Source organism: Zea mays, chromosome 6, assembly GCF_902167145.1.
Source record: "Zea mays cultivar B73 chromosome 6, Zm-B73-REFERENCE-NAM-5.0, whole genome shotgun sequence".
Classification (NCBI taxonomy): domain Eukaryota; kingdom Viridiplantae; phylum Streptophyta; class Magnoliopsida; order Poales; family Poaceae; genus Zea; species Zea mays.
The window spans coordinates 42,911,533-42,928,330 of record NC_050101.1 but is presented as its reverse complement, the minus strand read 5'-3'; positions in this window follow the sequence as shown (position 1 = coordinate 42,928,330).

Here is a 16,798-nt window from a genome sequence, read left to right as displayed (position 1 = left end):
CAGCCATCGTGGTGTTGTTTCTTTGCAGGTTTTAGAAACTTCACTGTATAGGGGAGGTACTGCCAAATTTTTTACCGACAATACTACTTTTTTGTACATAGGTGTCCGTCCGACTTGACCTTCGCACCGTTAGCTTAACTCATCCATGATCTCAGGTATACCTTTATCGTACATTATTCGTAGATTATGTAATTATGTTTGTTGTGGTCATTTAATAGTTAATATAGAGTTATTAGTTAGTAAGTAGCTATTACTTATTTATTACTTAGTAAGTATTTAGGCTTTAGTAGATTAGCAAGTAGCTGTTACTTATTTATTACTTAGTCAGTATTTAGGAATTAGTATTTAGGCATTAGTAATTACTTAGGCATTATTGAGTTATGAGTCCGTGTTTGCAATAGATGGACACCCTAGTGACACTATACCAGGGAGGAAGAGTGGAGGAAGATGTTTATGGGAATGTTAGTTTTGATGGAATGAAGAAGGTGACAGTTATGTTTGATGAAAGGCCCTCTTTTGGCCAGATTTTTGCTAGGGCTTGTGAGGAGATTCGATGTAATTTAAATGACCCTGACATATCGATTGAGGGTTTATTGTCCCATGTTGCATCTGGGACAATATTCTGACGGTTGATCTGCATTGGCTCTGAAGATGACTTGGTGAAATATGTCAAAATTGCGACGACGATTGTTCCTCCATGTTTGGATGTGGTCGTTCAAAAGTTATCCTTTGATCATTGCGAAGCTCCAGTCGGGTTATCTCCACAATTGCTAAATGCATCTCCTTGTAAAGCTCCTTTGCCTGACTATCCGGAAGAAGTAGTTGTTGTGGCTGATGCTCAATCGACCCGAACGAGGTTGAGATTTCTCGTCCAGTCTGTGGCGTTTGTGGGGCCTCGAATCCCGTGGTAGCCCCCCAGGAGATCCCTTTGACCTAGAATCATCCTGCCGTTGAGTACCACTTGTCCCACAGAGTGGCTCGATAGTTCGGACTGCGACATGAGTTTCTGGTGGAGCCCTTCTCCACTTCAATAGAACTCCACAAGTTAGTGCCTTTGTCCTCTTATTAGTCTAACTATTATTTCAAATATGCAATAAATTCCTAAAAGAGGTGTCTACATTTTGTAGGTTCGGTAGACAGAGGCAGAAGAAGGTCACCGACTTCGAGACCCACCAACGAGATTACATTGATGAATGGGATCAGGAGAGCGACCTAAACTACATCAACGATCAGCCACACACGAACTACCACTTTCGTAGGTATTTTGACTTGGGATGCTGGTGTCACTTGGTGCAATCTTAAGGGCTAGTGGACAGCTGTAGACTATACCGAGCAAGAGTCGTCAGATGACGAAGACACTTCGTTTGACATAGCTGCTCGGCTAGGGTCATAAATCAGGCCGCTCCAATCCTAGACAGAATGGTACCAAGTTGTTAACTCAATTTAGTTTTGTTAATTCGATGTCATATATTTTGTTGTGTGTATCCTCATGTTTTAACTTGTGCATATGGAAACTCTATGCTGGTATCTGTGGGTGACCTTGAGCGTATCTCATGGAGAACTTCAGATAGCACGATGCTTTCTTTACTCTCAGTGAGTATGAACGTTTAGAAGCAAAGTGAATTTGTTTATTTGTATGTTCTAAACTATGTGTCTAACTAACCTTTCAATTACAGAGGGTGTCACGTCACCTTCGTCATGATGCGGCTCGTTGTGGATGCAGATCCATCGCAGGAGTTGATGTGCAGCTTCCTGTGCCTCCTTTGCAGCCACCCATTGAAATTCCCGCGCCCACAGTTGGACCTTCTGCAGCTGCACAGAGCTCCTCTCGTTCAACGCGGGATACGTTTGTAGACGTGGACGATGACGACGAGGATGATGACGGTGACAACGACGATGAAGACGAGGGACATCATGGACGCACGTCACGACGTCATTGGACCGTCCCATCTGCAGGACCCTCCCATGACTCAGCCGTCACATCTCACCCCACGTAGACGGCGCCCATGTGACCCCTACACTCCAGGCACCGACGCTCTTGGGGCCAAGGGTAAGGGTATGACTAGGAGGAAGTGAGTCTGGCTATGTGGCCGATCAACTATGTGAACTATGTTATGGACTACGTGTTGTGGACGATATGGACTATGTAATGATTGTGATGTGGACTGCGATGTGGACAACATGGACTACATAATGATTGTGATGTGAACTATGTGGACTTTGTGATATTCTGTGATTATTGTGTAACACCACAAAAGCCATCAACTAAAAATAATGAATTTAGTTATTATGGTAATTAGGATAATAATTTTTTTAAGTGTTTAATTATTTATTTGCATTTTGATCATTTTCCTTGTATGTGCTTGATTGATTATCAGATGTTTATTATCAATTCTTTTTAAAGAAAGACCTAGTAATTAATAGAATAATTAAATAATATAATAATTGTTAGTCTAAAAACAAGTATGTTATTTATAAATAATTTTGGTGAATTTTTATGGAATTTTCGAGCTCTTTAAAAATACATTTCGGAATTAGAAAAAAAAAGAAAAAAAACTAAACCTAACCTAGCTAGCCCAACTAAGGGCCCAATCCCCAAAACCCTAGGGCGCTCGCGCCTGGCTCCTAGCCAGCAGAAGCCGCCGCCGCCGCCTCCCTGCTGCTCTTCTCCCTCTCCCCTATTCTCTCTCCTCCCTCCCTCGCTCCTCTCTCATGCTCGCGCCTGAAGCCGCCAGGAAGGCCAAGTCGACGCGCCACCAGAACCCCGCTCGACCGGCGGCGACTGAGCAGCACCCGACCGGCCCCACACGCCCCTACCCAGCCGTGCGCCCTGCACTCGCCGCGACGCCTCTGCACCGCCCGACCAAGCGCGCCAACCCTGCGCTGAGCCAAGCAGTCGGCCGACGCGCGACACCGAGCCCCGCCGACCGAGCAGCTGACCCGACGCCGCGATTCCCGCGTGCGAAGCCGAAGATTAACACCGCACGCCTGTTTGATTACTCGCGTTATGGAGCTTGATTTCGTCCGTTCCCCTCTCCCATTAACTCTCCCAGTGAAGAACGCCATTGATGGTCTATGAAGAGCCGGTGACCTCTCCTCTCCCTCCTGCTCCCTATAAAAGGGCAGCAGAGCTCTCTCCCTTCTCCTTCCTACCCGAGCTTGCCTCTCTCTCTAGCTCTCCTCGCTCATCGCTAGTGTCGTTCGTCGCTGGAGTTGCCGTTCGTCGCCGGAGTTCACCGGAGCCCGCAGTTCGTCGCCGGAGCCACGCAATTGCCATCCGCCGTCCGTAGTCGAGCCCTGCTCTTCTCCACCCGGCCGAACCCCGTCAAACTCTCTTCGTCGCACGTGCGAACCCAAGGTTGATGACGACCCAAATTATTTTGTGTACTTTATAAAATACTTTTTGATTCGATTCATGAATTGTATATTTAGTTTGTTGTAATATGAACACGTGTGATCCATAATTTATGTGTATGTGCGTTATGGAATTTTGGTAGAGATATGCGATCGTTAGTACACCGTGATATTTCATGTTAGTCGTGGCGTTGATTTTTGGATTAGAAAAATATGACGTAGATTTAGTAGTCACACGTTGGTGATAAAAATACTAGATAGGAAAGTTTGTAGTAAAATTTAGTCACAATAAACTTTAGAAACTATTTGGAGAATTATAGTTATAGGTGCATTTTAATGGATTTAGAAAATGGTATAGAACTCATGTCATATGAATAATATAGAATTTTTAGATGATTTATCTAATTATTTTATTAACATTTTTTATAAAGAAAAGAGAAAATATCACCGGTAGTATGGAAAATAGATTCTTACTAGTCAAATAAACATGTTCGCAAATTTAGCACTTAAATTTTTAGAGTAAGCAAAATACTAGTTTATGTTAAAATAACCTCACTTGTGTTATAAAAAGTTCAATTAGTATTTATAGGGATTTTTAGAATGTTAAATTCATTTTTGCTATACTCAATAATTTGAGTTAGAAATAAAAAGGATAAAAGCTATTAATTTATTTATTAGTATTAAAGACGATAATTATCATTTAATTTCATTGATGATGTAAAATATATTAATACTAGTTAAAACTGTGTTTATTGCACCCACTCATAAATTCATCATTTAGGACTCACAATAATAGCTATAATTGAATTAATAAGTATTTACGCGATTAGGACAAATTTAAGATGTGATAAGTGCGATGTGTGTTTATTTGTGTAATGGTGTATGTTTATGAAATGGTGCGTGTTTATTTATTGGTGTATGCTTTCTTTTTGTATGGCGACGTGTAACGTTAATAGAGGTTGACGGTGTGGTAGACGAACCGAATTCGTTCGAAGACGATCCGCAGGACGCGTTTGAGCAAGGCAAGTGGATTCTCCCTCTGCATATTCTTTTTGTACCCACTCATTGCATATAATAATGTTTACGTTTTGATATACTGCATAATTTGATGGGTTTACCTAATTAAGGATTTCCTAGATTTTCCAACTGTATTCCTTGTTTAACCTGGGGAAATAATTAAGCTTTGCAAGATTTATGCTGCCGCTCAACTTAATGATTTTTAATGTCACTCATTAATTGGTATTAATGTTCCAAAAATTTAATTGGCAACTATGGCATTAACCCGATGGTTAAGATAACATTATTTCGAATTAATTGGAACATGGAGTGACCACCCAGGATAACAGTGCAACCACGAGTGCTATCATGGCTCTGGCTTTGGTAATTAGCTTTATATGCTTAGTGCCTAGCAACCTTACCTGAAATATGGGCAAGAGGGGGAGCGGTAGGTGCTGGCAGCCCACGTTAACATGGGGACGTGTTCTTGTCTAAGGTACCTCACCCAGGGTGCCACCACCATCGTCTTTAGAAACCTTAGCGGGTTGCTTCGTATTAAGGTATTTTGTGAAAGCCTCATAATGGATCCCTAGCCATTCACCCCGGCAGTGTTTAAGGGTCCGATCAACCCGGGCTAGATGGGATACATGGCTTGTGGGTAAAGTTGTACCACCTCTGCAGAGTGTAAAACTGATATATCAGCCGTGCTCCCGGTTATGAGCGACCTGGACTCCTCACATGATAATTGAACTTGAAGATGGAATTAAATTGAGATTCGATGATCTGCCAATAATTTGCTTAAGTGGTTTCACTTAAGTGTTTTTGTTATATTCATATTCCTTTGTTTAAATGGGATATTTGGGATTCACACTTATTAGTAAGACAGGTGTTGTTAATAAAATGTTGACCAACTAAAATGCTTACTGCTCAATCTTAGCCTCACCTTGTTATACCTGCATTAATGTTTCCCCCACTTGCTGAGCCCCGACCATAAGTGAGCTCACCCTTGCTAATATTTTGATCAGAGGGTGATGCTAGAAACTTTGATGGAGATTTTGACGACGAGGAGTTCTAAGTCTAACGATGTGCCGGTCATCTTCCTGTGGGAGATTGCCCCTATTATTTATTTCCGCTTTACTTTGATGTGATACTTGTTCAAGGTACAATGATGCAGATGATGTAATAAAGTATTATACTCTCTCTTTACGCCTTTATTGCATTGTCTTTTGATATATTACACTTGTGACGTCAACATATGTGTGGAAATGGATCCTGACACACATATGCTATGCGCTCGGTTCTACCCCCTAGAACCGGGTGTGACAGAAGTGGTATCAGAGCTATGCTGACCCTAGGTCATTAGACTAGTTAGAAATGGAAAGCCTAGTTAGTCTTTCAAAAACTTAATTTATCTCAAAACTCAACTCCTTTATATTCAACTCTTCTAGTCTGATTTTCTCTCATCTATCGGAAGGTTGCTATCAGAAGAACTGCTTACAAAAGTATTACTTATGTTGCTCAAGATCGGCCAGCACCCTCTACCCCACCTTTGGATGATGAAGAAGAAACGTCTTTCTCTGCCTTATCCTCATTCTTTTTGGAAGGCTTTGTTATGGAACCCCTGAGTCTATCACCATACTCCTTTAGGTTGATAGGATAGTTTATTGAAATAAGCGAGACGCAGTAGACGCTAAAATAGTGTTATACTATAATAATAACAATCATGTGATGGTGATTGATTGAAATGTTTGATTTGGATCTTTGTTTGAGTGCAATGGTCTTATGGAATGATGGCCATAAGAACATATAAAAATTTTAAAACATAAGCTATTTCCCCTCTAGAATCTTTTCTACTCCTCACTTTTCTAAGGACTTCACCTCCTAACCAATCAGATGGTGAACGCTCGTCAAGGACCCAACAACAACCGGAACCAGCGTGGTCAACAAGTACCACCACCACCGAATCCCAACATGGAGCAGTTCATCGCCGCCCAGATATAGATTCTGCAAGGAATCACTGCGGCTATTCAACAAATTCAGCAGAACCAGCAGAATCAGCAACATCAGCAGCAACAGCAGTATGCACCCCCGGCCAGAGATAAGCACCGGGATTTCATGAGTCATCACCCGCCGACATTCTCTCATGCGGTTGATCCTCTGGATGCCGATGACTGGCTCAAAGTCATTGGAAAGAAGCTTGACATCACTCAGTGCAACGACCGGGAGAAGGTCTTGTACGCCTCGGGAAGACTCGAGGGTTCCGCGTCCGATTGGTGGGATGCCTTCACAGGGGCACACCCCAACGCGGATACTATAACTTGGCAGGAGTTCCAAGTGAACTTTCACGCTCATCACATCCCTTCGGGAATTATGAAGCTAAAGAAGAAGGAATTTCTTTCCCTTACTCAAGGGAGTATGTCTATCAGCGAGTATCGTGATCGCTTCACTCAGCTTTCACACTACGCACCGGAAGAAGTGGACACGGATGAGAAGCGCCAAGAGCGTTTCTTGGAAGGACTAATTGGACCTCTGAATTATCAACTTCAGAGCCATACTTTCCCTAATTTCCAGACCCTGTTGAACAAGGCAATTGGCCTTGAAAGCAAAAGAAAGGAATTATCTGACCATAAAAGGAAATTCCAAGGTCAGTCAAGTAGGAACACCCGCCCGAACAACGCTTAAGGTTCGCAGTTCTGCTCTGGAAATCAAGGCAGAAACAATTATCAAGTGCAACGCTCTGGACGGCAAGGCCAGAGAAATAATCAAAATCAGAACCAACAAAGGAGCAACTCTCAGACCAACCAGAGGTCTGGTGGGAGTTCACAGAACCGTCAAGGTGGCACCAGTAACACGCAGGCCAGAAACAACGCACCTGTCCAACCCAATGGCTGCTTCAAGTGTGGTGAACTGGGCCACTATGCTAACAACTGCCCAAGGCGCAACCAGCAGACACCCCAGAAAAACAATAACCAGAGAAATGACCAGAACACCCCCGCTCGTGGATCTGCTCAGAACAAGACACCGCAGAACCAGAGTAGAGGAAGGGTCAATCACGTCACTGCAGAATCAGTGCCTGAGGATGCCGACATAGTGCATGGTATGTTCCTTGTTAACTCCATACCTGCATCAGTTTTATTTGACTCTGGAGCATCACATTCCTTTATAACTGAGTCATTTGTGGAAAAACACAACATACCTAAGTACCCTCTTAAGAAGATATTACATATTAGTTCATTAGGAGGTAACATGAAGGCCACACACTCATGCCCCCATGTTAATATCAAGATTCAAGGAATAGATTTTTCAGTCAACCCAGTGGTCCTAGGATCCAACGGTATTGATGTGATTCTTGGATGCAACTGGTTGAAAAGTTGTGATGGAGTGATACAGTGTGCCAATGGAACAATTATGTTGACAAGTCCTCAAGGTGAAAGAATCCAAGTTAACATAGACAAGTCAACAGATGAAAAAGGGAAAACAGTGATCAATCACTTGGAAGAAAAGCCCTTGGAAAATATCAAAGTAGTGTGCGAATACCCAGACGTATTTCCGGAGGAATTACCAAGTATGCCACCTGACCGTGATAGAGTTTTCTATTGAATTATTACCCGGAACCGCACCTATCTCGAAAATACCATATAGAATGGATGTCAAAGATTTAGTAGAACTGAAGAAACAAATAGAAGAATTACTAGAAAAAGGTTTCATTTGCCCAAGTTCATCCCCTTGGGGAGCCCCAGTGCTATTTGTGAACAAGAAGGATGGTTCGAGGAGAATGTGCGTTGATTATAGAAGTTTGAATGAAGTAACCATCAAGAATAAATACCCATTACCTCGGATTGAAGATTTATTTGATCAGATGAAGGGAGCTAAGATATTCTCGAAGATAGATCTGAGATCGGGATATCATCAGTTAAAGATTCGAGCAGAAGATGTACCAAAGACAGCCTTTACGACAAGATATGGATTATATGAGTTTTTGGTCATGTCGTTTGGACTGACTAATGCACCAGCATACTTTATGAACTTGATGAATAAAGTATTCATGGAATATCTGGATCAGTTTGTGGTCGTATTCATTGATGACATACTGATATATTCTCCGAATGAAGAAACACATGAAGATCATCTAAGGCTAGTCCTACAAAAGCTTCGTGACAACCAACTGTACGCAAAATTCTCGAAGTGTGATTTTTGGCTTAAGGAAGTTGCTTTCTTAGGGCATATCGTTACCGATGGTGGAATTAAAGTGGACCCAGGAAAGATAAGTGAGATACTAGATTGGAAGCAACCAAAGGATGCGTCCAAGATCAGAAGTTTTCTTGGATTGGCAGGATACTATAGAAGATTTATTGAAGGTTTTTCCAAGTTAGTGAAACCACTTACCTATCTACTGGAGAAAGGTAAAGAGTTCAAGTGGGATGAAGCTTGCCAGAATTGTTTTGAAGAACTCAAGAAAATGCTAACTACTGCACCAATATTGGTAATGCCAGACATCCACAAGGGATTTGATGTGTATTGCGATGCATCACACCTTGGACTTGGATGTGTGCTAATGCAAGAACGAAAAGTGATAGCTTATGCTTCAAGACAGTTGAGAAAGCATGAGAAGAATTATCCTACGCATGATTTGGAACTAGCTGCCGTAGTGCATGCTTTGAAGATTTGGAGGCACTATATGATTGGAAACAAGTGCAAAATCTTCATGGATCACAAAAGCTTGAAATACATATTCACTCAGAAAGAACTCAACCTCAGACAGAGAAGATGGCTTGAGTTGATTAAGGACTATGATTTGGAAATCCAATATCACCCCGGAAAAGCAAATGTAGTAGCTGATGCTTTGAGCCGTAAGGGTCAAGTGAACAACATCACTACTCATTTGATGTCACAGGAATTGTGCTGGGAAATGGAACAACTCAACCTTGGTATGCTCAATAATGTAGAAGCAACGATTATGGAAGTTGAATCTACTTTGGAAGAAGAGATTCGTAAAGGACAAGAGTCTGATGAGAAAATCAAGGAAATTAAAACTTTGATTGGGATGGATAAAGCCCCAGATTTCATGGAAGATGATCAAGGCACAGTATGGTTTAAGAAGAGAATCTGTGTACCGGAAATCGAACACCTGCGCCAACTTATTTTGAGAGAAGCTCATGATCCAGCTTACTCTATTCACCCTGGTAGTACAAAGATGTACCAGGATCTTAAGGAAAAGTATTGGTGGTACGGATTGAAAAGAGATGTTGCTACTCATGTTGCATTATGTGATGTGTGTCAGCGAGTTAAAGCCGAACACCAAAGACCAGCAGGATTGCTACAACCTCTCAAGGTACCTGAATGGAAATGGGAAGAAATCGGTATGAATTTCATAGTTGGACTACCCCGTACTCGGGATGGCTATGATTCAATATGGGTCATAGTAGATAGGTTGACTAAAGTGGCACACTTTATACCTGTGAAGACAACTTACTCAGTAGCCCAGATAGCAGAGTTATACATGTCGAGGATTGTTTGTCTGCATGGAGTACCGAAGAAGATCGTATCAGATCGAGGAACCCAGTTTACCTCGCGCTTTTGGAAAATACTACATGATTCCATGGATACCAAGCTAAACTTTAGTTCAGCTTATCATCCGCAAACGGATGGGCAAACAGAAAGAACAAACCAAGTGTTGGAAGATATGCTAAGAGCTTGCGCTCTAAAGCATGGTAGAAGCTGGGATAAAAGTTTGCCTTATGCAGAATTCTCGTATAACAACAGTTATCAGGCAAGCCTAAAAATGGCACCATTTGAAGCACTTTATGGACGAAAGTGTAGAACACCGCTTTATTGGAATCAGACTGGAGAAAGTCAAGTATTTGGTCCAGAAATTCTCCAAGAGGCGGAAAAGCAAGTGCAGATTATCAGAGAAAATTTGAAGATAGCACAGTCAAGACAGAAAAGCTATGCTGATAATAGAAGAAGAGAGTTGATGTTTGAAGTAGGAGACTTTGTCTACCTTAAAGTTTCACCGATGAGAGGAATGAAAAGGTTTAAGGTTAAAGGAAAATTATCTCCTCGTTATATCGGCCCATTCAAGATTTTGGAAAGAAAAGGTGAAGTAGCCTACCAGTTAGAGCTACCCGATAGATTATCGAATGTGCATGACGTATTTCACGTGTCACAACTCAAGAAGTGCTTAAGAGTACCGGAAGAACAGTTACCCATGGAAGAACTGAATGTCAATGAGGATTTGACTTATTCGGAGTACCCTGTCAGAATTCTGGAAACATCTCGCAGAATTACACAGAGTAAAGTTATTAACATGTGCAAAGTTCAGTGGAGTCATCATTCGGAAGATGACGCCACTTGGGAAAGAGAAGGTGAACTCAGAGCAGAATTTCCCCAGTTATTCTCGGAAGTTTCTTAATCTCAAGGACGAGATTCTTTTTAAGAGGGGTAGGTTTGTAACACCACAAAAGCCATCAACTAAAAATAATGAATTTAGTTATTATGGTAATTAGGGTAATAATTTTTTAAGTGTTTAATTATTTATTTGCATTTTGATCATTTTCCTTGTATGCGCTTTATTGATTATCAGATGTTTATTATCAATTCTTTTTAAAGAAAGACCTAGTAATTAATAGAATAATTAAATAATATAATAATTGTTAGTCTAAAAACAAGTATGTTATTTATAAATAATTTTGGTGAATTTTTATGGAATTTTTGAGCTCTTTAAAAATACATTTCGGAATTAGAAAAAAAAAAGAAAAAAAACTAAACCTAACCTAGCCGGCCCAACTAAGGGCCCAATCCCCAAAACCCTAGGGCGCTAGCGCCTGCCTCCCAGCCAGCAGAAGCCGCCGCCTCCCTGCTACTCTTCTCCCTCTCCCCTGTTCTCTCTCCTCCCTCCCTCGCTCCTCTCTCACGCTCGCGCCTGAAGCCGCTAGGAAGGCCAAGTCGACGCGCCACCAGAACCCCGCTCGACCGGCCGCGACTGAGCAGCACCCGACTAGCCCCGCACGCCCCTACCCAGTCGTGCGCCCTGCACTCGCCGCGACGCCTCTACACCGCCCAACCAAGCGTGCCAACCATGCGCTGAGCCAAGCAGTCGGCCGACGCGCGACACTGAGCCCCGCTGAGCGAGCAGCTGACCCGACACCGCGATTCCCGCACGCGAAGCCGAAGATTAACATCGCACGCCCGTTTGATTACTCGCGTTATGGAGCTTGATTTCGTCCGTTCCCCTCTCCCATTAACTCTCCCAGTGAAGAACGCCATTGATGGTCCATGAAGAGTCGGTGACCTCTCCTCTCCCTCCTGCTCCCTATAAAAGGGCAGCAGAGCTCTCTCCCTTCTCCTTCCTACCCGAGCTCACCTCTCTCTCTAGCTCTCCTCGCTCATCGCTAGTGTCGTTCGTCGCTGGAGTTGCCGTTCGTCGCCGGAGTTCACCAGAGCCCGCAGTTCGTCGCCGGAGCCACGCAATCGCCATCCGCCGTCCGTAGTCGAGCCCTGCTCTTCTCCACCCGGCCGAACCCCGTCAAACTCTCTCCGTCGCACGTGCGAACCCAAGGTTGATGACGACCCAAATTATTTTGTGTACTTTATAAAATACTTTTTGATTTGATTCATGAATTGTATATTTAGTTTGTTGTAATATGAACACGTGTGATCCATAATTTATGTGTATGTGTGTTATGGAATTTTTGGTAGAGATATGCGATCGTTAGTACACCGTGATATTTCATGTTAGTCGTGGCGTTGATTTTTGGATTAGAAAAATATGACGTAGATTTAGTAGTCACACATTGGTGATAAAAATACTAGATAGAAAACTTTGTAGTCAAATTTAGTCACAATAAACTTTAGAAACTATTTGGAGAATTATAGTTATAGGTGCATTTTAATGGATTTAGAAAATGGTATAGAACTCATGTCATATGAATAATATAGAATTTTTAGATGATTTATCTAATTATTTTATTAACATTTTTTTATAAAGAAAAGAGAAAATATCACAGGTAGTATGGAAAATAGATTCTTACTAGTCAAATAAATATGTTCGCAAATTTAGCACTTAAATTTTTAGAGTAAGCAAAATACTAGTTTATGTCAAAATAACCTCACTTGTGTTATAAAAAGTTCAATTAGTATTTATAGGGATTTTTAGAATGTTAAATTCATTTTTGCTATACTCAATAATTTGAGTTAGAAATAAAAAGGATAAAAGCTATTAATTTATTTATTAGTATTAAAAACGATAATTATCATTTAATTTCATTGATGATGTAAAATATATTAATACTAGTTAAAACTGTGTTTATTGCACCCACTCATAAATTCATCATTTAGGACTCACAATAATAGCTATAATTGAATTAATAAGTATTTACGTGATTAGGACGAATTTAAGATGTGATAAGTGCGATGTGTGTTTATTTGTGTAATGGTGTATGTTTATGAAATGGTGCGTGTTTATTTATTGGTGTATGCTTTCTTTTTGTATGGCGACCTGTAACGTTAATAGAGGTTGACGGTGTGGTAGACGAACCGAATTCGTTCGAAGACGATCCGCAGGACGCGTTTGAGTAATGCAAGTGGATTCTCCCTCTGCATATTCTTTTTGTACCCACTCATTGCATATAATAATGTTTACTTTTTGATATACTGCATAATTTGATGGATTTACCTAATTAAGGATTTCCTAGATTTACCAACTGTATTCATTGTTTAACCTGGGGAAATAATTAAGCTTTGCAAGATTTATGCTGTCGCTCAACTTAATGATTTTTAATGTCACTCATCAATTGGTATTAATGTTCCAAAAATTTAATTGGCAATTATGGCATTAACCCGATGGTTAAGATAACATTATTTCGAATTAATTGGAACATGGAGTGACCACCCAGGATAACAGTGCAACCACGAGTGCTATCATGGCTCTGGCTTTGGTAATTAGCTTTATATGCTTAGTGCCTAGCAACCTTACTTGAAATATGGGCAAGAGGGGGAGCGGTAGGTGCTGGCAGCCCACGTTAACATGGGGACGTATTCTTGTCTAAGGTACCTCACCCAGGGGGCCACCACCATCGTCTTTAGAAACCTTAGCGAGTTGCTTCGTATTAAGGTATTTTGTGAAAGCCTCATAATGGATCCCTATCCATTCACCTCGGCAGTGTTTAAGGGTCCGATCAACCCGGGCTAGATGGGATACATGGCTTGTGGGTAAAGTTGCACCACCTCTGCAGAGTGTAAAACTGATATATCAGCCGTGCTCCCGGTTATGAGCGATCTGGACTCCTCACATGATAATTGAACTTGAAGATGGAATTAAATTGAGATCCGATGATCTGCCAATAATTTGCTTAAGTGGTTTCACTTAAGTGTTTTTGTTATATTCATATTCCTTTGTTTAAATGGGATATTTGGGATTCACACTTATTAGTAAGATAGGTGTTGTTAATAAAATGTTGACCAACTAAAATGCTTACTGCTCAACCTTAGCCTCACCTTGTTATACCTGCATTAATTTTTCCCCCACTTGCTGAGCCCCGACCATAAGTGAGCTCACCCTTGCTAATATTTTGATCAGAGGGTGATGCTGGAAACTTTGATGGAGATTTTGACGACGAGGAGTTCTAAGTCTAACGATGTGCCGATCATCTTCCTGTGGGAGATTGCCCCTGTTATTTATTTTCGCTTTACTTTGATGTGATACTTGTTCAAGATACAATGATGCAGATGATGTAATAAAGTATTATACTCTCTCTTTACGCCTTTATTGCATTGTCTTTTGATATATTACACTTGTGACGTCAACATATGTGTGGAAATGGATCCTGGCACACATATGCTATGCGCTCGGGAAACTCTTGTGAATTTTTTTTTGTGAATTGGAAAAAACATGACAATGCAATAGAAACATTATGAATTTGAAACATTATGGTTCTGAAACATTTTGGATATAAAAGTACTACATAACACACTACTAGTTGAATCAATCTGAAATGTAATCTATAAGTAACTCATCATCAGAGTCATCCGTCGCGCAATATTCAACGACAACCTCGTTCCACTTGCTTGATTGTCCTGCATCACAATCTTCTGCCTTTCTCTTGTAATAAGTGGCTTCTGCTTCATCTATAGCTTTGGAGAATAGCTGGTCCTCAGCCTTGAGAGCACCTAAAGGGGGTGAATAGATGATCCTGTAAAATTGAACAATAAATAGCCCAAACTTAGTGCGATTAAAACCAAGTTGCTAAAGCGAAAACTCTAGAAGAAAAACCAATCACAATAAAAGGAGACAAGAGACACAGTGATTTTTATCCTGTGGTTTGGCCAATGCCTACTCCACGTTGTGGTGACCTCCTTTGGTCAAGGATTGCACTCAATCCCTCTCAAGTGATCCAATGATCGACCTTGAGTACCACGGTTTTCTTCCTTAGCAGTCTTTTCCCGTTTGCGAGGAATCTCCATAAGTTGGAGCCTCTCGCCCTTACAATATTGATCACAATAAAAGCACAAGAGTAAGGGAGGGAAAGAAACATACGCAAGACTAGAGTTGCAGCAATCACACGCACACAAGTCACAAGATGAGCACACAAACACAACGCAGGGAGTTCACAACTCAAGAAGTGCTCAAATCTTAAACACGATGATCTGAATGCGTGTTTGCGAAGTCTAGGCGTCTTAGGATGTTCAATGGAGGCTTGGTGTCCTGCTCCATGCGCCTAGGGGTCCCTTTTATAGCCCCAAGGTAGTTAGGAGCCGTTGGAACTCCATTTGGTAGGCAATTATTGCCTTCTGTTCGTCGGTGCACCGGACTGTCCGGTGGTGCATCGGAAAGTGAACAATACGAGCACAGGACGCGGCAGAGAATCCCCTAATTGGCTGGTTTCCTTTTCTGTGGGGCACCAGATCGTCCGGTGCGCCATATGGCTGTTGGCTCTCGTCGACGTGGCAGATAGCCATTGCACGGCTGGAGCACCGAACCGTCCGGCGCCTCACGCGGACTGTATGGTGATTTATAGCCGACGTAGCCAGGAAAAACCCGAGAGCGACGAGTTGCGTAGACCGTGCACCGGACTGTCCGGTGACTGGCGCTGGACCGTCCGATGCTGCGCAGTCAGGACCTTTTTCTTCGATCCTTTGTTTGTCTTCCTTTGACTCTTTTGGCCTTTACTTAGCTGAATCCCTAGCACTTAGACAAGAGTGTTTAGCATATAAAACAATTGACTAAGCGTCTAGATCATGCCTTCATTCTTTATTTGCATCTCTTTAATACTTGACACACTTCACCTTACAACAACATGTGTTGGGCATCTAGTCACCAAAATATTTATAGAAATGGCCCAAGGGCACATTTCCCTTTGAATCTCCACCTTTTTGGTGATTTATGCCAACACATTTAAAAGCAACTCAAAGTGCAATATCATTCTTTAAAGAGTGCAAATTGACGACCAATTTATCTTACATGGAATTTGGCATATTTGGATTACTTTTGCCACCACTTGGTTTATTTTCACAAAACAAATTCGTTTTCCTATCTCTAAGTCAAACACACTTGTTTGGTCGAATAGAGAGATATTTCAAGAGTAAATTTGATCAAATACCACAAACTCCCCCTTTTTCCATAATGAAATTTCTCCCCCATAAGAGAACGATTTTGCAATAAAAGGATTTTGATTAAATACAAACATTTTTTTGAAATTTCACAAGTGGTTGGCTAATCCATTTGCTTTGGCCTTAATTTCTCCCCCTTTGGCATTAAGCACCAAAACAGGAGACCTTTGTGGCCCTATAACCTCATTTCCTCACCAAAATGTCAAATAAGAGCAAAAAGGCAATGAGAGCACAACAAAGAACTTGAGACAAGATGCATTTATACCGGAATGCGGTGGAAGCTTTTTCTTTGTCCAAGTTCACTTTTCCCTTTCAATATCCCTTTGAGACTATTGCAAGAATACTCAACAAACATGTTAGTCTCAAGGGAGTCAAGTTGTAGCACATCTCCCCCTAAACACGTGCATCATTTGCATAGGGACTTGTGAGGTCCGGGGATGACTTGTACAACTTGAGCACCAAATATAAGCAATTAAAGACAATAAAGCTTAAAGTAACATGATCAAAGGTATAGACCACATGTATGCTATAAATCAATCCAAGTTACGCGAATCTAAGACATTTAGCTCACTACATAACCTGCAAAACCTTTTCTCATCTAAAGGCTTGGTGAAGATATCGGCTACCTGGTTCTTAGTGCTAATATGATAAATATCGATATCTCCCCTTTGCTGGTGATCTCTCAAGAAGTGATGCTGGATGTCTATGTGCTTAGTGCGGCTGTGTTCAATAGGATTATCCGCCAAGCAGATTGCACTCTCATTGTCACATAGGAGTGGGACTTTGCTCAGATTGTAGCCAAAGTCTCGGAGGGTTTGCCTCATCCAAAGTAGTTGCACGC